The sequence below is a fragment of the Sus scrofa genome, chromosome X, assembly GCF_000003025.6.
Source record: "Sus scrofa isolate TJ Tabasco breed Duroc chromosome X, Sscrofa11.1, whole genome shotgun sequence".
NCBI classification, from domain to species: domain Eukaryota; kingdom Metazoa; phylum Chordata; class Mammalia; order Artiodactyla; family Suidae; genus Sus; species Sus scrofa.
In genome coordinates, this window is record NC_010461.5 from 777,993 (window position 1) to 798,805 (window position 20,813).

Sequence of the window (20,813 nt, forward strand, 5' to 3'; positions counted from 1 at the left end):
CCCTGGCCTGCGAACTTCCATAGGCCCCGGGGGGGTGGCCTTTAAAAGAAAAGAAAAGAAAAGGAAATCAATAACAAAGATATGGTGTCCAGCAGAGGGAATACAGCCAGGATTTTATACTAACTATAAATGGAATATAATCTGTAAAACTTGTGAATCCCTATCCTATATATCTGAAACATATATGATAGTGTACATCCACGATACCTTGATTAAAAAAATGTTTTTTTAAAGAAAAGAGAAGAGGCTGGGGAGCTTGGGAAGGGCCATGCCCTCTCTGCTCCTGATGGAACCCACCTTCTCCTCCCAGAGGAAGTCAGGAGGCTTAAGGCATCATCCACGAATCTCTCATCTCCGTGCAAAGACACAGCCTCACTCCCATCTACACCACAGCCACAGCCACACAGGACTCGACCCATATTCTCGACTATACCCCAGCTTGTGGCAACGCCAGATACTTAACCCCCTGAGTAAAGTCAGAGATTGAACCTGCATCTTCCTGGACACTCTGCTGGGTTCTTCACCTGCTGAGCTATAACGGGGACTCCTATGTGGGCTATGGTGACCGTGAGGGATTTAGAGGGATCCCAAGAAGCATACAACACATGGGATGTGGGTCCTGCTGATGCTGCTTTGGACAAGGGTGTTCATTGGATTATTTCATGATTAACTCTACAGAATATTACACACTCAGGCATGCATGAAAGAAAAAGAACTCTGTCAACATTTGTTTATACTATGTGGTGAGAATTTTCCAGCAATTTTCTAAGCACCGTGGCAGCCATTCTATCAGAATTTCAGAACTGGAACAGACCAGGAATAGAGAAATAGACATGGAGAAAAAGAACCTCCAAATCGCAATTAGCAGTAGAATAGACTGAGACCTACCTTCTCTCTCTCTCTCCCCCCCCCTCCCCCCTCCCTCTCTCCCTTTCTCTCTCTTCCTCTCTCTCTCTCTCCTCCTCCCTCTCTTTCATTTCACTAAGATGAGAAATTGGTCGTCTTTCTAGCATGTGGACCATAATCTTTCTCTAGGAAACACATCAACTCCACTGCATGTCATGCAAAGCTATTCTAAAAATATCTTGGGAGTCCCTGTTCTGGCTCAGCAGAAATGAACCCAACTAATATCCATAAGCAAAACAAAGCAAAAAAAAAAAAAAAAAAAAAGCTAAAAAGCAAAACAAAAACAAAAGCAAACTTGTCCTTTTTCAAATGGAAACTACTCCTTGTTCATTTTAGACATGTCTGTTTTCATTCTCTTCGTGTATTCGTAAAATAACCTAATATTGAACTAATAACCACAATAAGGCATCTTATCTGGTCTTGGTGAAATCTTAAAGCAAGTTCATGTGCTTTTGGGCTTTGCGGTTGTTTTGTTTTTTATTTTGGCGGCACCTGCATTGTGCAGATGTTCCCGGGCCAGGGATCAAACCCGCACCACAGCAGTAACCACAGCCACAGCAGTGACAACGCCAGATCCTTGACCTACTGAGCTACCAGGGAATTCCAAGTTCATGTGCTTTAAGAATATGATTTTAAAGCAGTCATTGAAAGATATCTTAATCCCTATTACTTCTTTGTAAATGCCCAGGGTCAAAAATTGATTTTCTAGAGCAAGAATGATAAGTGTATACCACATCTTCTTTATCCATTCCTCTGCTGATGGGCATTTAGGTGGTTTCCCGTCTTGGCTATGGTGAATAGTACTGCAGTGAACATAGGGGTGCATGCATCTTTTTGAATTCCAGTTTTGTCTGGATATTTGCCCAGGAGTGGGATTGCTGGATCCTAGGGTAGTTCTAGATTTAGTTTTCTGAGGTACCTCCATCCTGTTTTCCACAGTGGTTGTACCAATTTGACATTCCCACCAACAGTGTAGGAGGGCTCCCTTTTCTCCACACCCTCTCCAGCACGGCACAGAGGAACCTCCCTACAGAAAAGAAACAGACTCACAGACACAGACTTGGGGTTGCCACAGGGGACGGGAGGGAGTGGGCTGGACGGGAGTTTGGGGTCCGAAGATGCAAACTAGGACACGGAGAATGGAGAAGCCATGAGGTCCTGCTGTGCAGCACAGGGAACTCAGTCCAGTCTCTCGGATAGACCAGGATGGAAGAGAATACGAGAAAAAGAATGTATTGTATGTATGACTGGGTCCCTTTGCTGTACAGCAGAAGCTGACATACCCTGTACATCAACTCTCCTCTAATAAAACATTAAATGATTTTAAAAATAACAAGTGAATTCCTGACTACGAATACCCGCGCCACTCCAGCTGGCACTTCCCTTTCTCAAAGTTAAAAAAATGCATTTTCATTTCTGTTCAATCCTGCCAGTTCCTCATTCGGGGGTCACCTCCGTCTCTCCTCTCTTGTTTCAGAAAGCAAGTCGGCGGTCCCCATATCCTGTTGACGAGGCTCTTATCAGGTCCTTCAAGTTGGAACCCTTCTCCTCTTATCACAGCCCCACATCTCCCAGCCAGGAGGTATCTGTGTGCTGGCCACAGCCTTCCTTTGGGTTTCTGGTGGGACCGGCACACGCCCTGACTGCGGCAGACAGAATTGTTTTTCTTAGATTGGAGTGATAAGGTCGTGTGAAAACGCAGAAATGCTTTCTTGTTCTGCAGGAGAAAAGAGATCCGTCCGGGGAGGATCCATGTCCAGAACCATTCACACCGAGGCGCCCATTCCTCCAGACCGTGGCAGCACAGGGAGCATGTGGCCCTTTACAGAAAAAGTGGGTCAACCATGGTGTAGACAAACCTGCATCTTGTCCACAGAGAGCTTGCCGTGTTCCCCGAAGATGCAAAGATGCAGGGGCCGTTACAACCTGCTATGGTACACATGCCAGGGCGAGGCCAGCACTTCTCTCTGGTCCAGGACGCCCACGGGCGCCACCGCTTGGCTGCGGGTCACAGTCCACCCAGCATCTCTGGAACGAGTCCAGGCTCTGCAAGGAACTCAAGCTGTGGTCTAACCTGTCACATCCCCCTTGCACCCGTCTGCTTCCAGGTTCGTTTTTTTCTCGCTGTGGCTATACCTTTTTTTTTCTCTTTTTGCTTCAAATGATTTGTATGCACTTCAGAGAAGTGATTTTTTTTGCTTTTTTTCTTTTCGTATGTGTCTTTTGTCTTTTTAGGGCGGCACCCGCAGCACATGGAAGTTCACAGGCTAGGGGTCGAATCGGAGCTATAGCTGCCAGCCTGCACCACAGCCACAGGGATGCCAGATCCCAGCCACGTGTGCAACCCCGACACCACAGGTCACGGCAATGCTGGGTCCTTATTTTACTGAGCGAGGCCAGGGATGGAACCTGCGTCCTCATGAGTCCTCGTCAGATTTGTTTCCCCTGCGTCATGACGGAAATGCCTGTTCTTATTTATTTTTATTTCTTTCTTTTATTGAAGTACAGTTGCTTTACACTGTGGTGTTAATTTCTGCTGTACAGCAAAGTGATTCAGTTATACATCCATATTCTTTATATATATGAAGAATATCTACATGTATTCTTCAAATATATATACATAAAACTGAATATATATGTGTTTTATATATAGGTATTAAATATATGTATATACATTCCGTTTTTGCATTCTCTCCCATGATGGTTTATCACAGGAGATTGGATGGAGTCCCCTGTGCTGCACGGTAGCATCTTGCTGTTTATTCATCCTATAAACGTCCCCATCTGTCCCTCTCCCACCCCCTCTTCCCCCTGGCAACAAGTGTGTCAGAGAAGGGAGTTTTTTTTTTTTTTTCTTTTTAGGGCCACACCTGCAGCACATGGAAGTTTCCAGGCTAGGAGTTGCATGGGCGCTGCAGCTACAGGTCTACACAACAGCCACAGCGATGCCGGATCTGAACCACATCTTCGACTTACCCTGCAGCTTGTGGCCACGCCAGGTCTTTAACCCACCTTGAGGGGCCAGGGATCGAACCCACATCTCATGGATACTAGTCGGGTTCTTAACCGGCTGAGCCACAATCGGAACTGTGACAGGGAATTTTTAAAAACGTCTCAATTCAATGAATAGTTATTAAAGGCTTGTGATGTGTGAGGGAAGTAACGGTCGGTGCTGGTCTTAAGAATACAAACGGGTGAGGCTCTGCGTATTAGTCAGCAAGGGCTGTGAGAACAGAAAACCACAGGCTGGGGGCTCCCATCATAAAAATGACTGCCTCCACCCCCGGAGACTGGAAATCTGAGAACCAGGGGTCTGCATGGCTAGTCTCTCCAAGGCTTTCTCCCTGCCATGTGCACAGCTGCCTCCTCATCCCTATGTCCCCACACAGCTAATTCTCTGCACGTGGCAAGGGAGAGAGAGAGACAGAGAGAAAGATCTATGGCGTTTCTTCCTCTTCTTACGAGGCACAGTCCTGTGGGATCAAGAGTGCACACTATGACCTCAATGAATCTTAAGCATCTCCCTGAAGTCCCTGTCTCCAAATACATCCACGCAAGCGGTGCGGATTTCAGCAGATCACTTTGGGGCAGGGGAGACACTATTCAGTTCACAGCAGGGTTACTCAGAATTGGGTGCTGAGTCCATGGAACATGCCATCCATCATCCACTCATCCATCCATCCATCCATCATCCAACCATCCATCTATTCACTCAGTGACTCATCCATCCCTCCATCTATTCACTCTTCCATCCATCATCCACCCATTCCATCCATCCATCCATTCATCCATCCATCCATCCATCCATTCACTCATCTATCCATCCATCTATTCAGTCTTCCATCCATCCATCCATCATCCAACCATCCATCTATTCACTCACTGACTCATCCATCTCTCCATCTATTCACTCTTCCATCCATCATCCACCCATTCCATCCATCCATTCATCCATCCATCCATTCATCCATCCATCCATTCACTCATCTATCCATCTATCTATTCGGTCTTCCATCCATCATCCATCCACCCATTCATCCATCCATTTACTCATCCATCTATCCCTCCATTCACCATCCATCCATCCATCTATTCACTCATCCACTCATCTATCCATCCATCTATTCAGTCTTCCATCCATCCATCCATCCATCCATCGTCCATCCCTCCATCTATTCACTCTTCCATCCATCATCCACCCATTCCATCCATCCATCCATCCATCCATCCATCCATCCATCCACTCATCTATCCATCTATCTATTCGGTCTTCCATCCATCATCCATCCACCCATTCATCCATCCATTTACTCATCCATCTATCCCTCCATTCACCCATCCATCCATCCATCTATTCACTCATCCACTCATCTACCCATCATCTATTCACTCTTCCATCCATCATCCATCCATCATTCATCCATCCATCTATCCACTCACTTACTCATCCATCTCTCCATCTATTCACTCTTTCATCCATCATCCACCCAATCCATCCATCCATCCATCCATCCATCCATCATATCCATCTATCCTCTCCATCCATCATCCATCCACCATTCATCCATCCATTTACTCATCCATCTATCCCTCCATATATCCATCCACCCATCCACCCATCCATTCACTCATCCAACCATCCATTCATCCATCATCCATCCATCCATCATCCATCCATCCATCATCTATCATCTCTCCACCTTTTATTCTCTCTTCTCTTTGTGTATTTAGAGGCCAAATTTGAATTTAACGCTCCTTTTCATCTGCCTACTGGGAAAGCTGAAGCTTGTTTCCCATGGAGAAATGCAAACCCTTCTCGGCTGCAGTGAGGCAGCCCCTTTATAAACACCCTTGGGCTCCCTGAAATGTTTTCCTCCTCCGAGTCTGAAAACCCACGCTGCTCTCTGCAAGACTCACGCTGATCTGGTCCCTCATATGACCCAGAGGAGCACTAAGATTTCTATTTAAAGAAAGTCCCTCTTCTTCAAAGGGCGTTGTGGCTATAGAAACAGCAGCACTGTTTTTTAACAGCTGAATGTTTACGGTTCATCAGCCTGTCAAGGTTAGAAAAACTGGCCTTCAAAATCCAACAAACCTGAGGTTGGATTCTGGCTATGCCTACGTACCAAGCTCAAGGGATGGCTGTGAAACCACAGCAGGATATTTCACATAAAGAGCTTATGAGGATGTTTGGCATTGAGTGGGTAACCACTAACAAGTATTGCTTAACGATAAAAATAATGACACATTGTCTTACATTCTGTATACTGAATAATGACAATAATACACGAATAATACATTGTATGTTGGGTACACCACTTAATAATAATGAAGAAAAGTTCTTATGTGTGGTCCTCGTAAATCATCAATAGCAATTACATCCAGACTTGTAAATATATTTTCATGATAACATTTATTACCGGTTTCTGTATTTTTGCAGTTCTGTGGGCCACCAAACAAAAACCAATGCTGTTTTGCTGGGTGTTGCAGAATTTGGCTTCATTGTCAGCAGATGTGGGAAAAGAAGATTGGGGGCCGGGGGAGGGGGAGGACAATTTCTCCACTTGCAGATAAGCATAAAGAGTCATGAAAATGTTAACTTTTATCACACGTGATCATCCAACATTTATCTGACCGAGGACACTGCTACTCAGATCCTGTGAGCTGCTTGTCATCGGTCTGCATTGAAGAAACTTCAGCCCCTCACGTCGGTAATTGACTTTGGGTTGTGCAACTGGAGACGGTATTTGTAACTAAGCTGTCATCTGATTTCCTAGTTTTTATCAGTCCCTTTCATGTCATCAAAACCCACATGTGGCTTAGGTGTGGAAATACAGAACACTGGTTAAGGGGGTTCTAATCATTTTTGATAAATTTTGTCATTCTCAGAAAAAAAAAAAAAAACCTTTCCAATAGATCCTAAAACAAAAATCATACAGAATACGCCATATAATATGCATGGATGACATGTCAAGACATGGTGGGCCAAGCACATTTTCCTTTAAAAGGCATGGAGATTTCATCTTTTTTTAAAGGTTTATTGCAGTCGCGTTGATGGACAAGGTGTGACCCTATCTGCAGGACAACAAAGTGACTCAGGGATCCCTGTCCACACACCCATTCTCTTTCAGATTCTTTTCCCATATAGATGATCACAGAATAGTCAGTGGACACCGTTGTGCTGTAGAGCAGGTCCTTCCCGATTACCTGTTTTACATACAGTCGTGTGTATGTGTTAGTCCCATATTCCTAATTTATCCCTCCCAGCTCCCGCTCCCGGGTTTTAGCTCCATGCATGTAAAAGAGTCAAGGAAACCTCCTACATCTTTCTTAAGTATTTTGGGCCCAGGCAGAACTTGTGAAAAATTATAAAGACCTTTGCTCTAGAGACAAGCTTTTCTTGGAGGAAGACCAGAAAGCCACTGGTTAGGGAAAACTGCTCATCTCTGACAATGCAAGTTTTAGCACATGCACAAGTAAATCTTCTCATTCAACTTAGGGCATGGGGCATGTTTCTTTTTTTTTTTTTTTCAAGTTGCATCAAAGTATAGTTGATTCATAATACTGTGGTATTGATGTGCTTATGACTCAATTTTATTTTTTTTTAACTTTTTAATTATAGTTGATTTATCCTACTCTGTCCATTTCTGCTGTACAGCAAAGCGACCGAGTCATACATATATACACACATTCTTTTTCTCATGGCTGTATCATTGCTGCTGGGCAACAAAGTGACTCAGGGATCCCTGTCCACACATCCACTCTCTTTCAGCTTCTTTCCCCACATAGATGATCACAGCATATTGGATAGAGTTCCAATGAGTCGCTGTTTCATTGGCCAATATGGAGCCTTTAATGAAAAAAAAAAGTGCAGGATATTGAGACATGTCAACATTTTCAGAACCCATCAACACTGCAATAGGGATACTGTGGAGGGATTGTAAATTGGTGCAACCCCTGTGGAAAACAGGATGGAGATTCCTCAGAAAACTAGAAATAGAACTCCCATTTGATCCAGCAATCCCACACCTGGGCATCTATCCAGAGAAAACCACGACTGGAAAAGACACATGTACACCAATGTTCACTGCAGCACTATTCACAATAGCCAAGACATGGAAACAACCTAAATGTCCATCAGCAGAGGAGTGAATCAAGAACATGTGGCCCATTTGCACACACATGACTCAGCCATTAAAAGCCATTAAAAGGAAAGAAATACCAGCATTTTTAGCAACATGGATGGACCTAGAAATTATCATGCTACGTGAACTCAGTCAGACAGTGAGACACCAACATCAAATGCTTTCACTGACATGTGGAATCTAACAAAAGGACAGAATGAACTTCTTTGCAGAACAGATACGGACTCACAGACTTTGAAAAATTTACAGTTTCCAAACGAGACAGGATGGGGGGTGGGGGGATGCACAGAGGGTTTGGGATGGACATGCCATAAAATTTGGTTGGGGTGATTGTTGTACACCCATAAATGTAATAAAATTCATTAAGTAATTTTAAAAAGAAAACAAACAAACAACAACAAAGAAAACATTTGCTGAACCCTAATTGATGTATTTTTCTGAGAGCTATTCCCTTTTAGGATATCAATCCATTTTGACAGTGCCCTCCAAGTTCTGAGCATCCAATGTGTTTTCTCTTCTTTACTGAGGTATAACTGCCATATAATATTAGAGTCGTTTCATTTGCACATAATGACTTGGTATTTGTATACCCTGAGAAAGGATCCCACGATTGAGTCTACCTCATCTTCCTCCTCAGCTCACAGTTACAATTTTTTTCCTGTGGATAAGCCGTATGTCAATTTCAACATCGTGGGAGTCGCAAAGGGGGCAGAGAGGACCATTCTTAAGCTAAATATACAGAGATGGGGTTTGTTTTATTTCGTTTCACTTTTATTTCTAAGCTTTAGTGTCTTTTTGAAAACTCATAGATTTGTATTCTTTAGAGGAGTTTGAGGTTTACAGAAAAGCGGAGCAGAAAGCACAGAGATTTCCTATCCACCCTCTTTCCTCCCACTCTGGCACAGTATTGTTTAAAATGTATTTTATTAGAGTAGAGTTGACGTACGACATTGTGTTAATTTCTGCGGTACAGAAAAGTGATGCCGTCTGTCTATCTATTCTTTTTCATATTCATCTCCACACGATGATTTATCACAAGTTACTGAATAAAATTCCCAGTGCTATACTGTTGGTCCTTGTTTGTCCATGCTATATATTTTTTATTTTTTGTTCTTTTTGCTATTTCTTTGGGCCGCTTCCGCGGCATATCGGAGGTTCCCAGGCTACAGGGTCTAAAGTCGGAGCTATATGCCACTGGCCTACGCCAAGCACAATATAATTATTGAATACACCACATTCACCAGGTTCGTTAACCCACACAGGCAAAGTGATACAGTTATCCATCTATATAAAAGAATATGAAAAGGAATATTCATTTATATATTCTTACATATATTATTTTTCATATAATTTTCCATCATGGTAATCTATCTACCTATGTATCTATCTATGTATCTATGTATCTATCTATGTACCTATCTATGTATCTACCTATGTATCTATGTGTCTATGTATCTGTGTATGTATGTATGTATGTATCTACCTATCTGTCTATATACATCTATCTATCTATCTATCTATCTATCTATCTATCTATCTATTCTTTTTCATAGTCTTTCCATGATGCTTTATCACGGGATGTTGAATAGAGTTCCCTGGGCTCCATAGGAGGACACTGTTGTTTATCCATCCTGTATATATCAGTTTGCACCTGCTAATCCCAAAGTCCCTGTTCCTCCCTCCCCCAGCCCCCTTCCTCCTTGGCAACCACAAGTCTGTTCTCAACAGTATGTCATATTTTTAACATCTTGCATTCATGTGGTTCATTTATTATAACTGATGAGCCAACACGGCTACATTATTATTCACTAAAACCCACAGTTTACCTTAAGCGTCACTCTTTGCATATCCCGTGGGTTCTGACAAATGGCTGGTGACCTCCTTCTACCACAGAATTATGTCAGGGTCCTCAAACCCCTTCCTTTCCAAGATCCCTGGTTACCCCTGAGCCTTTACTCTCCCTTGTAGTTTTGTCTTTTGTTTATCCTACGTTTTTTCTTTTTACAGCATATGGAAGTTCCCAGGCCAGGAATCAAATCCAAGCTGCATGTATGACCTACCCTGTAGCTTGTAGCAACACTGGATCCTTAACTCACTGAGTGAGGCCAGGCATTGAACCCTCATCCTCAGACTATATTGGGTCCTTAACATGCTGAGCCACGATGGGAACTCCTGTTCCAACTTTTGAATCTCTCCCAACGTCCCCATTGTTAGAGACTCAAGAGAACTATGGGAAAGTCAACTGGAATCACAAGGTTCCGGTACATCAGTGGTGTAATGACACCCCAAAGACCGCGTTCCCACAACTTTCCAACCAGGGAAACACTACAACACGCGGTATCTGCCCCAGCCTGTTTTCATTCATTTCCCTGCCTTGGTTGGGACTGGCTCGTCCCTCTCCACAGCAGACCCTGGGCTCTTTGCCCAGTGGACATCTTTGCCAGCTCGGCAGATGGAAACACTGCTGGTCCCTGAGCCCCGCTGTTTCAGAGTCTGGCACTGAGGCTGCCCGTTACCCACGGGCACACTGAAATCACACAGGCCCGGGACAAAGATGCTGAAGCCTAAGGTTGACGGATTTCTGTTTCATACCCGCTTCTTTTCATCTCGGCTGTGGACAAGCATTAGAAAGCCCTTTTCTTTCTCTCTTTTTCTTTCCTTCTTTCCCCCATCTTTCCTTCTTTTTCTCTCTCTTTTTCTTTCCTTCTTTCCCCCATCTTTCTTTCCTTCTTTCTCTCTCTCTTTCCTTTCTTCCTTCTTTCTGAAGTGACTTTCACCTACTATGTAGGTAGCCACTGCCAAGTTCACCGGGGTACCACTCTCCTGTCTAGGGCCAAAGCAATTTCATCACCCCAAAGAAGATGCCCCATGACCCTCCCTCCAGCCCCTGGCCACCACTAATCTGCTTTCTGTCGATATGCTTGTAAGGACAGGACTCAGCTTCTATTTGGAACCACTAACCATCCATGAGTTATAAGCTGATCCTCATTTCTCTGTCTGGTAGCCAATGTATAGATGGCAAAAATGGATATCATTGACCTGATACATATTTGTGTTAGAAAATAGCTTCCAGGGAGTTCCCGTTGTGGCTCAGTGGGTTAAGAACCCAACAGCGTGTCCGTGAGGTGTGGTGGGTTCAATCCCCAGCCTTACTCAGTGGGTTAAGGATCCAGTGTTGCTGTGAGCTGTGGTGTAGGTCACAGATGTGGCTCAGATCCGGCGTTGCTGTCGCTGCGGTGTAGACCTGCAGCTGCAGCTCTGATTCGACCCCTAGCCTGGGAACTAGCATATGCTGCAAAAACAAAAAAAAAATTTTTTTTAAAGGAACAATGTGAAGACCATTGCTCTAAAGTTTAAACTTGCCCGCCTCACTTCCTCTTTCTGACTCTCAGCAAGCAGTTGACGTTTTTTTATTTCTGGTAACTGCTCACCCACATGCTGTCTTCCCTGTGCAGGGTTTTTATTCTTCCACAGTTTAATTTCAGGGAGGCTTTTTGGAGAAACGAGAGTCCAGCGGACATCCCGTTTCTGCAGCATCTTTACAACCTCAGCGCACGTGCATTTTTGAATGGTCATTTGGGGCATTTCCTGGAATCTTTTAATTCCATCCAAGCAAGAAAAGCCAAGAAGACTGAAGCGTGCTTTACACTGATAAGGATAATCCTGCTTTCAGCACTGCAGAAGCATCACCGGGGAGCTACTGCAAAACTGGAGCATCCACACGGAATGGCTTTTCACAAAGGACAAGTCCCTAAGATGGATCGTCTTCCAGAGACAGAAGGACCTGTTCCACGTACAGTCCTGGAAGCAGGAAGGAGATGGGGCGTCCTTCCTGGGGGGGAAGGGGCGCATCAGGCAGAGACCCTGGAGGAATGATGGTTGCTTTCCTCCAGGGCCCAGCATCCTCCTCTGCTATGTAGGTGGCATTCATTTGTTCTCATCCTTTGTGCTCAGGTGTGTGGAGAAAACGCAGATCATCTGATTTCCCCAGAGGGAGGTGCTGCTCTGGTGTGTGTGTGTGTGGTGTAGGTGTTGTGCATGTCTGGTGCATTCATGTGCACGTGTGTGGCATATGTGTGTGCACGTGTGGGTGTGGACACACGTCGTGTTATCACATACACAGCTGTGCGTGCATGTGCGAATGTGTGTCCTGTGCTGGGTTTAGTGTATGCATGCGTGTATGTGGTGAGCGTGCCTTTTGCGGAGTGGCATGCTTTGTACGATTCTGCAGCAAGTATATACATGGTCCACGTACACAGGCATGCAGATGTGAGCGTGAGTGTGTGTGCATGTGCGCTGTCCGCCATGGCTGCGTGTGCCTGCACGTGCATGCTAATTGGAGGGGACGCCAGACGCCTGACGTGTTAGAATTCGTCCCAGGCAGTCATTTTTGTCCAGTGTAAGACTGGACAGCATCCCTTCCGGAAAAACGCTGTCCTTATGACTTTCCCCCATCCCCATCCCCAAGCGACATCCGGGCCCTGAGACCGCCGTGCCTTCCAGGAAGTGGAGCTTTGGGCCATGTTGACAGGCATTGGTCCCTGCTGTCCCAGGGCCTCCTGTTTGTTCATGGTCCAGGACTCCCCGGGAGCTGCTGGCCCCGTGACTGATGCCAGCGGCTGGCCAGCTCCACAGTCTGGCCAAAGGCAGATGGTGTTTCCCGCTCCACCTGTCCAGATCGCCAAAGCTCCTTCCACCCCATCCTAAGGCCATCTGTCCAGTCCTGTGACCTGGCTCTGGGGTCACAGTGCTGCCCCCACCGGTGGCCTCAGACTCTCCCACCAACTGGTCGCTCACCCTCTGTGCCAGGAGGCTGGACGGGGGCACCTGGGTACCATCTCTCTGCTGAGCAAGTCTGAGCATCCAGGGCTGGTGGTTGCTGGGGGTAAACTCAGACCCAGCGCTTCTCTCCCAGAGCCCAGGAAACCATGGCCTCTTTCCTTCTTCGTCCCCCCTCCCCCTCCCCTCCCCCTCCCCCCCCCTCCTCCTTTCTTTCTTTCCCATCGTCATGGGGACCATCAGGTTCTCACCCCGTGGCACCACAACGGGAACTCCAAGAGCACCCATTTTATACACTTGCACAGCCACTTACATGTCTCTCTATGTGAGTGTGTGTGTGTGTGTGTTTGTGTGTGCTTGCTCTCTGAATCCATGTTAAAACATTTTGGAGTTCACAAAAAACGGCGCTCAACACCACCGCGACAAAAGGAACAGTGGGACGTCAGCTCTGGGAACTCTGGCGCCCTAAGTTGTTTGCGCTCTATGTCTTGGTACCCAGCACACTCCTGGATGCTCATTCCCAACTCTGATCATTACCAGATGCAGGAGAAAATTACGGGATGGCAGCTCTCCGATGTCTTTCCAGGGGATGGGGCAATAATGCTGGGGGCTGCTTCTCCCTGGGCTGCTGTTTCTTGCTTGGGTTTTCTGCCATCTGTTGGCCATGCCTTAGGTGTAAATGAGGGGCGCTATGGGGGCAAGAGACCTGTCAACGAGACATGTGTGCTTGGGGTGGTCGTCATACCTGTTGGTCAAGCAGCTTCTTGGTTGCCAGAGACTTTAATGCTTAAGATCAAGGTGTTAGAATGGAGGACCACAAGAGCAGCCTAAGAGATGCTGCCAGGAAAAGTACCCCCGTGTGCTGATGAATGAGGATCAGCCAGAGAGGCAAGCACCCACGACAGCGCTCTTTCGGTCCTGAGGCTGCTGACCTGCTGGGAGAGGCAGTGGGCGGGCTGAGCTAATGATGGCTTTCAGCTCAAGCCAGACAGAGGCCGTTCAGGGAGGATTGCTTTAATGGAACGAAGATGACTTTCCCATTAGTGCATTATTTTTTTTTTCTTCTTAGGGCCCCACCTGCAGCACATGTAAGTTCCTGGGCTAAGAGTCGAATCAGAGCTATAGCTGCCGGTCTACACTCCAGCCGTGGCAACACCGGACCTGAGCCGCATCTGGGACCCACACCACAGCCTGTGGCAACGCTGAATCCTTCTCGTGCTGAGTGAGGCCAGGGAGGGAACCCGCATTGTCACAGACACGATGTTGGGTCCTCAGCCCCCTGAACCACAACAGGAACTCCCCCCCATTGTGCACCTGTGCTTTCTCCTACGACCCTGGCATGAAAGCTCCATCTGGAATCCAAAAGATCCAAAAGTAGCCTTTCTCTTTTTTCCTTCTTTTTTTGAAAGACATCCTTCAAGAGTCTCTTCATTATGGGCAAAATAAATACATACATAAAAATAAAAATAAAATACTGGTGCACATCCGACTGGAAGCATCCCCCGGTTACCGTATTCAGCAATTTGCGAGGGGCTGGTTCGGGGGCACCTCTGCCCTGGTTTCAAATTCTGTGGGTAATTTAGAAGCGGACCCCGAGCACGGCCAAACATCCCCCTCTTGGCATTTACTTTAATTGCTCCATTGGAAATATTTAGAGCTGGAATTGCAGTTGCTGGGGATGGGCAGGGCGTTGTCCTGGAAAGGCCGTGAGAAACCGGGGCTGCTCACGCAGAAGCCAAAGCACATGGCAAAGTGCCTCCCCAAGGGTCTCCAGAAGCCTCCTCATTAAGAATTTAAATAGATTTGTGGTCAAGCTCTGGGTTAGAGACAGAGACAGCTGCCTTGAAAATGAAGGGAAAATGTAATGGAGTCTTTGGGGAAAAGAATGATGATCTCAGTAAAGTCTGGTTGCATCACCTATCAGCTGCAAGCTGCAAACTGCAAGCTCTCTATAAGCTGTTTTTTTTGGGGGGGGTGCTGCACAGCATATGGAGGTTCCCAGGCTAGGGGGTCAAACTGCAGCTATAGATACTGGCCTACACCCAGCCACAGCAACATGGGATCCAAGCCATGTCTGCAATCTCCACCACAGCTCTTGGCAACACCTGATCCTTAACCCACGGAGCGAGGCCAGGGTCAGAAAACTTGCATCCTCATGGATACTCGTCAGGTTCCTTAACCACTGAGCCATGCCAGGAACTCCTCTATAAGTGCTCAGAAATGGCTCTGTTTTTCCATTTCAAGGGCCAGTAGGCTAGGAACTGGGGGCCGCATCTGGCCCTGGGGTCTGCTTTTATAAATAAAGTTTTATTGGGACACAGCCACAGACATTCATTTGCGTATGGGGACTGTCCATGGCTCTTTCTGGCTGCAACAACAGGGTGGGATAGTTTGGAAGGAGACTGTACAGCTCACAGCGCGCAAAGGATTTATGCTCTGGCTCTTTACAGAAAACATGTGCCAACATGTCTGTATGTGATACACTTTGCTGCCTTTCAGATGGAGCCATCAGGCACGCACTGCCTCTAATACTAGTAACCTCCAGGACTTTGGAGATTACCAACTTCACTTTGGGAAAATTTCACTTTTTGTACATAAAGTCTGAATACATGTTTTCTTCGTATTATTTGCCTTTCCTTGGAGTATTGTGCCTTATATGGAGTAAAATCATTATTGTTTTTACTTTGTATTTTATTAATTCATTCATCCCTTCATTCTTTTTAGTCCTGCACCTACCACATACGGAAATTCTCAGGCAAGGCGTCACATCAGAGCTGGAGCTGCTGGTCTACACCACAGCCACAGCAACACGGGATCTGAGCCCCATCTACCACCTACATAGCAGCTGGTAGCAATGCCGGATGCTTAACCCACTGACCGAGCCAGGAATGGAACCTGCATCCTCACAGAGACCACATTGGGTCGTTAACCTGCTGAGCCACAACGGGAACGCCCATTTATTAATTTATTTATTTTTTAAATTTTTGACAGGTTCTGCAGCCTGTGGAAATTCCCAGGCAAGGGGCTGAACCCGAGCTGTAACAGCAACTCGGTCTGTTGCAGTGACAGCACCAGATCCTTATCCTGCTGAGCCACCAGGGAACTCCTCATTATTTTTTTTAAATGACCGAAGGAAAAGCACAGGGAGGTAGTTTCACAAACTGAGAAGCATACATTTTTTTAATTTTCTCTAGCTGATTTTAGGTGACTCCACTAAATGAATGTTTTTCTAAGAAAGGATGACCGAACATTTCACATCCAATTTTATGTGTGATCCTCAAATATTTTCAATTTAACACCTTGTTTAAAAAAATTAACGGGGAGTTCCCATCGTGGCTCAGTGTTAATGCACTAGTATCCATGGGGATTCAGGTTCGATCCCTGGCCTCACTCAGTGACTTAAGGATCCAGCATTGCTGTGAACTATGGCATAGGTCACAGACATGGCTTGGATCCTTTGTTGCTGGGGCTGGGGTGTATGTAGGCTGGCACCTGCAGCTCTGAGTCCATCCCTAGCCTGGGAACTTCCATATGCAGCAGGTGCAGCCATAAAAAGCAAAAAGCAAACAATTAACAAATAGCTTACATTTCAATTGAAAGCCAAACACATTGACCAAAGATTCCCAGACGTGGTTTACCTATTATTCGCTTCTAAAACCAGCTTGACAAAAAGAATGGAAAAAATAAGAAATTTAGATGCGTGAGGATACCTCACTTTTCCAAATCTAGAAACAACTCAAATCTTATGGCTTTTGAACATCAACCCAGCTCACAGTTTTCAGGCTTTTGTGTGTGTGTTTTCTTTAAAAAAAAAAAAAAAAAGAAAGAAAGAAGGAAGAAAAGCAGAAGCTTACAATTCACAAGAGAAATGCAAATTTCATCAGGCATCAAATCGTTTTCATAATCCTCCTTTTAGTGCATTCAACTTTTTGCAAATCTCAAATAACCATTATCCACAAACCATGCCCAGACGAAAAATCAACCAAAGGAAAATTCTTCGAGGGTAGCAAATTAGTTTTTCCCCTAAAGCTTCAACACGGATCGTTTTTGGTGTCTCATCTTCAGAAATGCATTGTCATTGATTTTTGTGGTAGCCACTTGGGCCAGAAGTGGGGAACTGTTTTGTTAACTAAATCTGAAGGCCCAGGACACCAGTGTTGTTTCTCCTCTGTTTGCTTATCCTGTGGTGGGAAAACATGAATGCATTTTCTATTTTTTGCTGTTCTTAAGCCAAGAGATTAGATGGGAAGTACACATTTTTTTTTTCTCTTCTTTTTTTTTTTAAAAGGCCACACCTGCAGCATATGGACATTCCCAGGGTACAGGCTGAGTCAGAGCTGCAGATGCAGGTCTACACCACAGCCACAGCAACACTGGATCTGAGCTGCATCTGTGACCTACCATGTAGCTTGTGGCAACGCTGGATCCTTAACCCACTGAGTGAGGCCAGGGATTGAACCTGTGTCCTTATGGTTACTAGTCAGATTCATTTCCACTGCACCACCATGGGAACTCCGAAATCCATTAATTTTGTCATCGTGCAGGCTTATTTTCTCAGATCAGCCTCTTTAAGTAAGAGCTTTCCTACCAGATGACATGGAGCCAAAATGCTTAAGTCCGTGTGAATTTCTTAAGGCTTAGAGATCCCATAATACTTCCACTGATGGTTTTCCTGGGGGCACTCGCCTCGGTTCAAACGTTTCGAGTCCCAGGAGGCATAACCCTCCTGGATGTCAGACAATACAGCAAAGGTAAATGATCAAACGGTGCGTAAACACAGACACTCAGATCAGTGGAACAGAAGAGAGAGCCCAGAAAGAAAGCCCCACACCCGCAGTCTATTAATTGTCCACAGAGAAGGCAAAAATATACAAAGGTGAAGAGCGTGTCTCCTCCGCAAAGGGGTGCTTGGAAAGTTGGCCAGCCGGGTGCAAATCGATGAAGTTAGAACACACCCTTCCATGATGCACCAAAATAAACTCGGAATGGCTTAAAGTCTTAAACACAAGGCAGGACACCCTAAACTGCCTAGAAGAGATGACGGGCGAAACATTCTCTGACAGAAATCATTCCAATGTTTTCTTAGGCCAGTCTGCTAAGGCAATAGAGATAAAAACAAACAGACAGGGGTTCCTGTCGTGGCGCAGAGGTTAACGAATCGACCAGGAACCATGAGGTTGTGGGTTCGATCCCTGCACTTGCTCTGTGGGTTAACAATCCAGCGTTGCCGTGAGCTGTGGTGTAGGTTGCAGACGCGGCTCAGATCCCGCGTTGCTGTGGCTCCGGCGTAGGCTGGCAGCTGCAGCTCCGATGGACCCCTAGCCTGGGAACCTCCATATGCCGTGGGAGCTGCCCAAGAAATGGCAAAAAGACAAAAACAAACAAACAGACAGACAAACAAACGGGACCAAAGCAAACTTAGAAGCGTTTGCACAGCAAAGGAAGCCAAACAGAAGGAAAGGATGACCTATGAAATGGGAGAAAATATTTGCAAATGATGCGACTGACAGGGCTTAATTTCCAAAATATACAAACAGCTCATACAACTCAACAGGAAAACAACAAACCACCCCACTGAAAAATGGGCAGACGACTTAGACATTTCTCTGAAGAAGACATACAGACAGCCATTCGACACATGAAAAAACACTCAACATCCCTAATTATTAGAGAAATGCAAATCAAAACGACAATGAGGTCTCATCACACTGGACAGAATGGCCATCCTTAATAAATCTGCACATAGTAACTGCTGGAGAGGGTGTGGAGAAAAGGGAACCCTCCTACACCACTGGTGGGAATGTCAATTAGTGCAGCCACTATGGAGAACAGTATGGAGGTTCCTCAGAAAACTAAATACAGAGCTACCCTAGGATCCAGAAATCCCACTCCTGAGCATTCTCCAAAAAACCCCAAAACACTAATTCAAACAGATCCATGCACCCCTATACTCATAGCCACACTCTTCACAATAGCCAAGATATGGAAGCAACAAAGGGTCCATCAGCAGATGAAGGGATAAAGAAGATGTGGTCCATATGCACAGTGGAATACGACTCAGCCATGAAAAAGAATGAATGCATGCCATGTGCAGCCACAGGGAAGGACCTAGAGATTCTCACACTAGGTGAAGTAATCAGGCAAAGACAAACACCCAGGATATCACTTCTATGTGCCATCTAAAATATGACATACATGAATTTATCTATGAAACAAAAGCACACTCACAGACATGGAGAACAGACTTGTGGTTGAGCTGAGAGTTTGCGGTTAGGAGATGCAAACTGTTACATAGTATAGACACGCCACAAGGTCCTACTACTACTGAGCACAGGGAATTCTATTCAATATCTTGTGATAAACCATCATGGAAAAGAATAGGAACAAGCATGTATCAATACATGCTTTTATATAAAACTGAACCCCATTTTGCTGTACATGTGAAATGAAGACACCATTATAAACCAACTGTACTTCAATAGAAAGAAAGAACTGCATGCTTTCAAAATTCATAGTAGAAAAGAATATTGAATGTAATGTATGGTATATATCTGTATAAGTGAATCGCTGTGCTGTAGAGTCAAAGTGAACACACCATTGGAAGTCAACACGACTTTAATGAAAAGGTTCCAAGTCCCTACCTGTGACCCATGGGTCTTAAAGAACCGAAATAAAAATCAAGGGCATGACTGTAGGAATTGTTCTTTATTTCCTGCCGTTAAACCTTGTCCTGCCCATTCGGTTCATAATTATAGGTTTCATACAGCTCGTCAGTAAGGCACAGGCTGTCTTCGTCCATGAACCCTGAAGTGGTTTGCGTCGAGCGTTTCCTGTAAGTCATTTGAAATCAAAACACTCTTTAGACCCCATCTCAAAGAACCTAACAGCATTTCCATTGTCATTTAGATCCTCCGAAAGAAACCTCGGTCAACAAACTCACGAGCTAATACAGCAGAAAATGAATGTGCTGGCAGCCGATGGGTGTTGGGTTACAGCGTCAGACTCCTCCGCCTGTGTCTGAAAACCTAAATCAGCCAGCCAGCTTTTTTCCCAAAGGGGTGTCAAGGAAGGGGCGGTAAGGGGCAGTCCTGTGGGGGAAGGCTTGGCAGCCTCCAATTTTGTGATTTGAGGATGATTTTTAAAAGGAACTCACTTCAAAAAAGAGTGGCAAAGGACATAGGGAAACTTCAGACAGGCATGGCAGAAACGTGGGTGATAAAGGAGAAGGGTGGCAGGACTTACAGACTCTGGAGGGGTTTGTGGGAAAGGGCTTGGCAGGAAGGAGGTGGTAGGGCTTTCCCTTCTTTCTGAACCCCCCACTTCTGCTGGTGAACCCCACCCTTCTGAGGGACTGGAAACCAGAAGCTAGGTAATTTTTTTTTCTTTTTAGGGCTGCACCTGAAGCATGTGGAAGTTCCCAGGCTAGGGGTCAAATCAGAGCTGCACCTGCAGGATTGCACCACAGCCACAGCCACACCAGATTGAGCTGCCTCTGTGACCCATGCCGCAGCTTGTCGCAATGCTGGATCCTTAACCCACTGAGCGAGACTAGGGATCAAACCTGCATCCTCACAGATACTGGTTGGGTTCTTAGTCTCCTGAGCCACAAAGGGAACTGCAAAGGGCAGGTGATCTTTTGACGTTATTCGTCTAAGTCACTGTCTGGAAACTTGGATCAGGCTGAAGACATTTTGTTTTTTTGTTGTTATTGTCATTTTATTTATTTTTTATTTTTTTATTCTTTTTTTTATCATATCTGTAGTTGTATAATGATCATCACAATCCAATTTCACAGGATTTCCATCCCACAGCCCAAGCACATCCCCCCACACCCCAAACTGTCTCTTCCAGAGACCATAAGTTTTTCAATGTCTGTGAGTCAGCATCTGTTCTGCAAAGAAGTTCCGTCTGTCCTTTTTTCAGATTCCACAGGTCAGTGAAAGCATTTAATGTTGGTGTCTCATTGTCTGGCTGACCTCACTT